Here is a 10144-nt window from a genome sequence, read left to right as displayed (position 1 = left end):
TTCGACCAATCAATTGATCGAAAGAAAAGATGACTCTCGGTCGATGGAAGATTTTTTTGTTGTTGTCTGGGACAGCCGTAATACACTTCCGTGGCTCTTCCTCAACATTCTAAAGGTCCCATTGTGACATCATCACTTCCAACATTCCATTCACTGTAAATGCAATAATGCAACTTTTGACACAAATCAGCTACTTTGACCACTTTGCCAACATCTTAAACAAACATTTAAGAGCATATGAAATCATCCTCTACTTCTCTTTTTTTCAAATTGGAAATCTGAACAGAATTTTCTGATACCGATCAAACGTTACAGCTGTTTAAGTAACCGCATCCACATTCTCTAACTTTTTATAAACAACTGAAATTTGGACCATTTTCCCAACAAGTTAGGCAAAAAGTTAGAAGATATGATATCTGTGTCTACTTCTCTGCGATTCAAATCTGAAATCATAACAGAAATATTAGCTTGCCACAAGGAGTCGCTAGACCGCAATGGGACAAGGAAATCCCGGCCGGCCAAACCCTCCCCTAAACCAGACGACGCTGGGCCAATTGTGCGCCGCCTCATGGGTCTCCCGGTCACGGCCGGCTGTAACACAGCCTGGGATCGAACTCGGGTCTGTAGTGATGCCTCAAGCACTGCGATGCAGTGCCTTAGACTGCTGCGCCCATCAGGAGGCCTAAATTGTGATTTTAATGAAAGGAGCGAATTTGGAGCGGGAGTTTTTTTTTCTGTGAACCTGGAGCGTTTTTTAGCGGAGCGGTAGGAGAGGACCTGGAGTGGTTTTTAGCAGAGCGGTAGGAGAGGACCTGGAGTGGTTTTTAGCAGAGCGGTAGGAGAGGACCTGGAGTGGTTTTTAGCGGAGCGGTAGGAGAGGACCTGGAGTGATTTTTAGCAGAGCGGTAGGAGAGGACCTGGAGTGGTTTTTAGCAGAGCGGTAGGAGAGGACCTGGAGTGGTTTTTAGCAGAGCGGTAGGAGAGGACCTGGAGTGGTTTTAGCGGAGCGGTAGGAGAGGACCTGGAGTGGTTTTTAGCGGAGCGGTAGGAGAGGACCTGGAGTGGTTTTTAGCAGAGCGGTAGGAGAGGACCTGGAGTGGTTATTTGCAGAGCGGTAGGAGAGGACCTGGAGTGGTTTTTAGCGGAGCGGTAGGAGAGGACCTGGAGCGTTTTTTAGTGGAGCGGTAGCAGAGGACCTGGAGTGGTTTTTAGCGGAGCGGTAGGAGAGGACCTGGAGCGTTTTTTAGTGGAGCGGTAGCAGAGGACCTGGAGTGGTTTTTAGCGGAGCGGTAGGAGAGGACCTGGAGTGGTTTTTAGCAGAGCGGTAGGAGAGGACCTGGAGTGGTTTTTAGCAGAGTGGTAGGAGAGGACCTGGAGTGGTTTTTAGCAGAGCGGTAGGAGAGGACCTGGAGTGGTTTTTAGCAGAGCGGTAGGAGAGGACCTGGAGTGGTTTTTAGCAGAGCGGTAGGAGAGGACCTGGAGTGGTTTTAGCGGAGCGGTAGGAGAGGACCTGGAGTGGTTTTTAGCGGAGCGGTAGGAGAGGACCTGGAGTGGTTTTTAGCAGAGCGGTAGGAGAGGACCTGTAGTGGTTTTTAGCAGAGTGGTAGGAGAGAACCTGGAGTGGTTTTTAGCAGAGTGGTAGGAGAGGACCTGGAGTGGTTTTTAGCAGAGCGGTAGGAGAGGACCTGGAGTGGTTTTTAGCGGAGCGGTAGGAGAGGACCTGGAGTGGTTTTTAGCAGAGCGGTAGGAGAGGACCTGGAGTGGTTATTTGCAGAGCGGTAGGAGAGGACCTGGAGTGGTTTTTAGCAGAGCGGTAGGAGAGGACCTGTAGTGGTTTTTTGCGTAGCGGTAGGAGAGGACCTGGAGTGGTTTTTAGTGGAGCGGTAGGAAAGGACCTGGAGTGGTTTTTAGCAGAGGGGTAGGAGAGGACCTGGAGTGGTTTTTGCGGAGCGGTAGGAGAGGACCTGGAGTGGTTTTTAGCAGAGCGGTAGGAGAGGACCTGGAGTGTTTTTTAGCAGAGCGGTAGGAGAGGACCCGGAGTGGTTTTTAGCAGAGCGGTAGGAGAGGACCCGGAGTGGTTTTTAGCAGAGCGGTAGGAGAGGACCTGGAGTGGTTTTTAGCAGAGCGGTAGGAGAGGACCTGAAGTGGTTTTTAGCAGAGCGGTAGGAGAGGACCTGGAGTGTTTTTTTGCGGAGCGGTAGGAGAAGACCTGGAGTGGTTTTTAGCAGAGCGGTAGGAAAGGACCTGGAGTGGTTTTTAGCAGAGCGGTAGGAGAGGACCTGGAGTGGTTTTTAGCGGAGCGGTAGGAGAGGACCTGGAGTGGTTTTTAGCGGAGAGGTAGGAGAGGACCTGGAGTGTTTTTTAGCAGAGCGGTAGGAAAGGACCTGGAGTGGTTTTTAGCAGAGCGGTAGGAGAGGACCTGGAGTGGTTTTTAGTGGAGTGGTAGGAGAGGACCTGGAGTGGTTTTTAGCGGAGCGGTAGGAGAGGACCTGGAGTTGTTTTTAGCAGAGCGATAGGAGAGGACCTGGAGTGGTTTTTAGCAGAGCGGTTGGAAAGGACCTGGAGTGTGAAAGGACAGCAGGATTTCCAACCACTCACAGACTCTGGTCACCAGGTAAGCAGTTCGAAAAGCTAGCCTATTATTTAAGTTTTAGGGGCAAGAAATGTATCCTACCTTGGCTACAACAACCCAATATAATGAAGAATGTTATTATTGTTTTCAAGTAGAAAACTACCTGGCAATGCTATCAAATACTAATTGAGTGTATGTAAACTTCTGACCCACTGGGAATGTGATGAAAGAAATAAAAGCTGAAATTAATCATTCTCTCTACTATTATTCTGACATTTCACATTCTTACAATAAAGTGGTGAACCTAACTGACCTAAAACAGGGAATTTGTACTTGGAGTAAATGTCAGGAATTGTGAAAAACTGAGTTTAAATGTACTTGGCTGAGGTGTATGTAAATTTCCGACTTCAACTGTATGTCACCCGTTGAGCATGTTTGGGATGCTCTGGATCGATGTGTACGACAGCATGTTCCAGTTCCCGCCAATATCCAGCAACTTTGAAAAGGAGTGGGACAACATTCCACAGGCCACAATCAACAGCCTGATCAACTCTATGCGAAAAAGATGTGTCGCGCTGCATGAGTCAAATGGTCACACCAGATAGTGACTGGTTTTCTGATCCACGCCCCTACTTTTTAAAAAAGGTATCTGTAACTCAGTAAAAACTTTGAAATTGCTGCATGTTGTGTTTATATTTTCGTTCAGTTTAGATATCTTGCTCTGTTAAATGTTGGTCTGCACTATAGTACATACAAATATAGTCCAGCTATAAATCCATAAAACCTATTGTGTGTGTGTTTGTTGTAGTTGTAGTTCCCACTGAACTGTGCCTGGCAGTGACACAGCGGCAACTACGATACGGGACAAGTTTTTAAAAACAATTACAATACAGACAAACAATGAGCAGTGAGCACATGCAGAGCAGAATGACATGTGGCCCATTGTTTACCTTATTACCTGGCAACGATCACAAGGGTGTTTCAAAGAGCTGTCAGTCAAGGTGAGCTCATGAATATAAGCTCCCCGCCCACTGAGCCTGTTCTGTCAGACTTCCTAATAGATAGCGATGAGAGAAAAGGTCAAATTTCTTAAATTCTAAACATTTCAATAGCGTACAAATATTATGGGTGATGTTTTGGTCACTCAAGGGCTATTTTTGTCAGGAAATAGGATGATTGTGCGGGACCTTTAAAAACGGTGTGACCTAATGAGGGCGAGTCTCACCTGGGTTATAATGGAAGATGATGTTGAGCAGGTCCTGGTCTCCCCATGTGATGTTGAGTTTATACTTCTGCAGCAGAGGCATCAGCAGCTCTTCCCATTGGAGGGGGACTGATGTCATGTCATTCTGTAACAACAAGTCATAGTAGTGAGAGAAACAAAATGTTCAGTGACAGTGTGCACCACTTTCATTGTTACATGAGGGATGTGACACAATATAGATGGACAACTATTGACACCAAATTCCTGACTGACACCAAACAGTCAACACATTGTTTAATCCTCTCTGTGTTTGAAACATGCCAATATGTTCATTGCACAGTACGCAGCTGGTGAGCAATGTTCCCTCCACTGCGTGCGCCGTGCAGAAGAAATATCAGCGCGCTCAGAGAAGCACGAGATTGAAAGTAGCTCAACTTTCTAGAGTTTCCCCCGTTAGTTGACACTATCAGTGTTTCCTTTTACTCAGAGCTGTAGTAGACCTATATGCAAATAGACCATTGTCATATGTGGATCTGTGCCATTCCCTTTAACTGGACTGTGTTTAACGCACGTGGTCGTGAGTAGATGTGCCTGTTTTGAGATCAAAGCGAGAGCTGCATGTAGCCACGTATGCACATTTAGCTAGTAAGAGAGATATTATCCAGGTTATAGCTCATTTCTAGTCAGCAATGGTGGGGTTGCTTCCTACAAGAGCACAAGACGTGTGCATTTCTAGACATCTTTGAAAAGCAAGAGCTTTTTTTCTGTCTTAAAGGGGAAGCGTTGTATTTTGAGACTGGCTTGAATAAGCTGAGTAACCATTAGGCAGAGCATAATTTGTCTGATTCTCTGTAATAATGGAATAAGGATGAAAATAATGTGTTTTATTTTGTAAAGTGGTTTCTTGCATCAAGCACAACACTTTCAGTCACCTCCTTGTCTGAAGGGCAAGTAGATAAACAGATTGATGTCAAGCCCTGTATGTTTTTTTTCCAAAAGTCTCAGGGATTGTAGACCTACATTGAACACCACACATTGGCTGCTACTGACCTCCACACACAACACCCGTTCTGCTAGTCACATTCTGTTAAAGGTCCCCAAAGCACACACATCACTGGGTCGCTCCTCTTTTCAGTTTACTGCAACTAGCGACTGGAACGAGCTGCAAAACACATTCAAACAAGACAGTTTTACCTCCATCTCTTCATTCAAAGACTCAATCATGAACACTCTTACTGACAGTTGTGGCTGCGTTGCGTGACGTATTGTTATCTCTACCTTCTTGACCTTTGTGCTGTTGTCTGTGCCCAATAATGTTTGCACCATGTTTTGTGCTGCTGCCATGTTGTGTTGCTACTATGTTGTTGTCATATGGTGTTGCTACCATGCTGTGCTGTCATGTGGTGCTATGTTGTTGTTTTAGATCTCTCTTTATGTAGTTTTGTGGTATCTCTCTTGTCCTGATGTGTGTTCTTACCTATATTTTAATCCCGTCCCCGTCCCCGCAAGAGGTCTTTTGCTTTTTGAAAGCCGTCATTGTAAATTAGAATTTATTCTTAACTGACTTGTTATGAGATGCATTTTCTCCATTGTTTTGGATGGTAGACCACTCTGGTAGGCCTACATTAGGATCTAATAGAACTGTATCTTAAAGCGGCTACTGCCTCAGTGTTCACAGTAAACGTGTGCCGGAAGATGCACAGAATTTTCACATTGTCCAAGTTTGCGCTTAGCAGACCTGAAATGTGCTAAGTGCCAAACATTTTTTGAGGGAACATTGCTGGTGAGACACAGTTTGTGAGTCATGCAAAAGAATGGCAACAGTGAACTCCTCTGGTCGAAGCTGGTGATGCAAGACACTTACAGAAAATGCCTTGGCCAACATTACTAATTGAGAACCTAACAGAAGGTGCTAAAACAAGCTGAGAAGCTTCAAGAGATTTACATTTTACATTTTACATTTTAGTCATTTAGCAGACGCTCTTATCCAGAGCGACTTACAGTAGAGTGCATACATTTTATTACATTTTACATACTGAGACAAGGATATCCCTACCGGCCAAACCCTCCCTAACGACGCTATGCCAATTGTGCGTCGCCCCACGGACCTCCCGGTTGCGGCCGGCTGCGACAGAGCCTGGGCGCGAACCCAGCCCAGCCTGGGCGCGAACCCAGAGACTCTGGTGGCGCAGCTAGCACTGCGATGCAGTGCCCTAGACCACTGCGCCACCCGGGAGGCCTCAAGAGATCTTGACAGTTCCCTCTTTCCATAATAAAATAATACAACATTCTCTTCACCTTTCATTTCCCACCTCCCATCAAGCACTGACACACACACACACACACACACACAAACTTACCTTAGAGTATTTATCTCTAATCCTGGTCATGTTCATGTTCATGACCCCAGAGTTCACCCCCCGTCCTGCTATAGTAGGGGTATCGGGCGAAACGGTTGTACCAGGCCAGGGTCTACGAGCTCCAGGGCCATGGCTGCTAGCTGGGTAGAGTTGAAGAGACTCAGAATGGACCAGATCTCCTCTACAGGCTGAAGGAACAGAATGTCTGTGTCCACGTGCAGCAGAGATATCACCTCCTTTAGGATCAGAGGTGAGAGGTTTAAGGTCAGAGTCAGGATCGCTTTGTCCACGTGCAGCAGAGATTCCACATCCTTTCGGATCAGCTAGAGAGGAGGGACAGAGACAGGTTAGGGAGTCTTCGTCCAACAGGGACTTTATGTCCTTTAGGGTCAGCTAGAGGAGTGACAGAGACAGTGAGAGGTTAGGGAGTCTTCGTCCAACAGGGACTTTATGTCCTTTAGGGTCAGCTAGAGGAGTGACAGAGACAGTGAGAGGTTAGGGAGTCTTCGTCCAACAGGGACTTTATGTCCTTTAGGGTCAGCTAGAGGAGTGACAGAGACAGTGAGAGGTTAGGGAGTCTTCGTCCAACAGGGACTTTATGTCCTTTAGGGTCAGCTAGAGGAGTGACAGAGACAGTGAGAGGTTAGGGAGTCTTCGTCCAACAGGGACTTTATGTCCTTTAGGGTCAGCTAGAGGAGTGACAGAGACAGTGAGAGGTTAGGGAGTCTTCGTCCAACAGGGACTTTATGTCCTTTAGGGTCAGCTAGAGGAGTGACAGAGACAGTGAGAGGTTAGGGAGTCTTCGTCCAACAGGGACTTTATGTCCTTTAGGGTCAGCTAGAGGAGTGACAGAGACAGTGAGAGGTTAGGGAGTCTTCGTCCAACAGGGACTTTATGTCCTTTAGGGTCAGCTAGAGGAGTGACAGAGACAGTGAGAGGTTAGGGAGTCTTCGTCCAACAGGGACTTTATGTCCTTTAGGGTCAGCTAGAGGAGTGACAGAGACAGTGAGAGGTTAGGGAGTCTTCGTCCAACAGGGACTTTATGTCCTTTAGGGTCAGCTAGAGGAGTGACAGAGACAGTGAGAGGTTAGGGAGTCTTCGTCCAACAGGGACTTTATGTCCTTTAGGGTCAGCTAGAGGAGTGACAGAGACAGTGAGAGGTTAGGGAGTCTTCGTCCAACAGGGACTTTATGTCCTTTAGGGTCAGCTAGAGGAGTGACAGAGACAGTGAGAGACAGGATGTCTTCATCCACCTACAGCAGCCTCCACTACATCTTTTAGGATCAGCTAGTGAACAGACTAGAGGTCAGATTATCCAACAAGATCAATAGGTAGTCTTGAGGATAGAGGTATCAGTTTTTTAACTAGGCAAGTCAGTGAAGAACAAATTATTATTTACAATGACAGCCTAGGAACAGTGTGTTAACTGCCTTGTTCAGGGGCAGTACGACAGATTTTTACCTTGTCAGTTCGGGGATTCAAACTAGCAACCTTTCAGTTACTAGTCCAACGCTCTAAGCACTAGGCTACCTGCAGCCCTAGTTCTCGGCAAGGTGGACATTAAACAGTCATATGCATAGCCAAGTTCAGGTTTGCTTTAACACACAGGTTTAGATAACTAGTTAGAAATAGAAACACAACAATTCCATTGATTTTACTGAGGTATTATTGTACCTATATTTTAACCAGGAACACAGACTGAGACCAAGGTCTCTTTTACAGCTGGGCCCTGCGTATACATGTTTACACATACAGTTTAGATACAATGATTAAGAAACTACACAAGACAAACAAAACCATCACAGATAACACAAAAAATACAGCAGTAGATTGTTACATTTACACATGGGTTATTCCCCTAACAGCACAAATACAGTTCATATGAGGAAATCAGTCAACTTAAATACATTCATTAAGCTCTAATCTATGGATTTCACATGACTGGGAATACAGATATGCATATGTTGGTCACAGATACCTTTTTTAAAAAAAGGGCCTCACAATGGGCCTCAAGATCTCCTCACGGTATTTTTGTGCATTCAAATTGCCATCAATTGAATGCATTGTGCTTGTTGTCTGTAGCTTATGCCTGTCCATACCATTATCTCCCCGACACCATGGGTCACTGTTCACAACGTCCATACCATTATCTCCCCGACACCATGGGTCACTGTTCACAACGTCCATACCATTATCTCCCCGACACCATGGGTCACTGTTCACAACGTCCATACCATTATCTCACCGACACCATGGGTCACTGTTCACAACGTCCATACCATTATCTCACCGACACCATGGGTCACTGTTCACAACGTCCATACCATTATCTCACCGACACCATGGGTCACTGTTCACAACGTTGACATCAGCAAACCGCTCACCCACACAACAGCCATACACGTGGTCTGCGATGGTGAGACCGGTTAGACGTACTGCCAAATTCTTTAAAACGATGTTGGAGGCAGCTTATGGTAGAGAAATTAACATGAAATTATTTGGCATCAGAGAACAGTCAGTTAAGAACAAATTCTTATTTACAAGCCCCTGTCCACGCAGGAGGCCTTTTGCCTTTTGGTAGACCGTCATTGTATATACGAATTTGTTCTTAACTGACTTGCCTAGTTAAATGAAGGCCTTTGGAGTCTTGTGACTCCGAAGGCGAAGCTACCGGTAGTTGATTAAATACATACAGCACTGAAAAGACAGCGAAAACCATAAGCAGCAGAACTGCATGAAGATAACATTGGCTAGCTAGTTAGCATGCTAGCTACCTGTGTTTACATCGTTGGTTTACATCAACCTTGAGCCCCATCTTGTGTCAAGAAACCAAAGAAAGATGCATGATGACAGAAAGATTTGGGTATGTGTATCTGGATGTCTGGAACGCACACTTTGGCTTGCTTGCGGGACAATTTCCACTACGATAAAATAGTTTCCTACTAAATACCTTAGTAATTAGTTATGAAGGAAAGACATCAGGAAATATTAGCCGTACAAACGTCTGCAATGCCGCCTCATGTATACCTGTGTAGGCCTACATGTATGTTTCTGACATACATGAACTAAAATAAAGACATACTGTTTAAAATTAACAAGCATGTCAAGTTATCCAGACTAGGTAGATATTTGTTCAATCAATCATTAAATCAAATGTATTTATAAAACCCTTTATAAATAAGCAGTTGACACTAAGTGCCTGTACAGAAACCCAGCCTAAAACCCCAAAGAGCAAGCAATGCAGACATAGAAACATGGTGGCTTGGAAAAACTCCCTAAAAAGGCAGGAACCTGGGTATAAACCTAGAGGAACCAGGCTCTGAGGGCTGTGCCGGGTGGAGATTATAAGAGTAGGTGGTCATTAAGGCCAGATCGTTCTTCGAGACGTTCATAGATGTCCAGCAGGGTCAAATAATAAACACATTAGTTATAGAGGGTGCAGCAGCTCAGCACCTCAGGAGTAAATGCCAGTTGGCTTTTCATAGCCGAGCCTTCAGAGGTCAAGACAGCAGGTGCGGGAGAGAGAGAAGAGAGAGGGAAAGGGAGGGTTGAAACCGCAGGTAGCATGACCGGTGAAGGTTCCACAGCCGCAGGCAGAACAGCAGAAAATGGTTCAGCAGCACGACCAGGTAGACTGGGGACGGGAACAACCATAGAGTTGTCGGGCCAGGTAGTCCTGAGGCGTGGTGCTAGGGCTCAGGTCCTCCAGAAGGGGAGAGAGATAGATGGGAAAATTAGAGGAAGCATACCTAAGATCACACAGGACACCAGATAAGACTGGAGATTTACACAATATAGGACAGACTGACCCTAGCCCCCCATTTTTTATGTTTGTCAAGAGAGATCAGGGGCCTCCCGAGTGGCGCAGCGGTCTAAGGCACTGCATCGCAATGCTAGAGGCGTCACTACAGATCCGGGTTCGACACCGAGCTGTGTTGCAGCCAGCCGCGACTGGGAGATCCATGAGATGTTTTTATTTGATCTGAGAGCAGATTTCTTTGTTTCTTG

Source organism: Salvelinus namaycush, chromosome 21 (assembly GCF_016432855.1).
Source record: "Salvelinus namaycush isolate Seneca chromosome 21, SaNama_1.0, whole genome shotgun sequence".
Classification (NCBI taxonomy): domain Eukaryota; kingdom Metazoa; phylum Chordata; class Actinopteri; order Salmoniformes; family Salmonidae; genus Salvelinus; species Salvelinus namaycush.
This window is presented reverse-complemented; position numbering follows the sequence as displayed.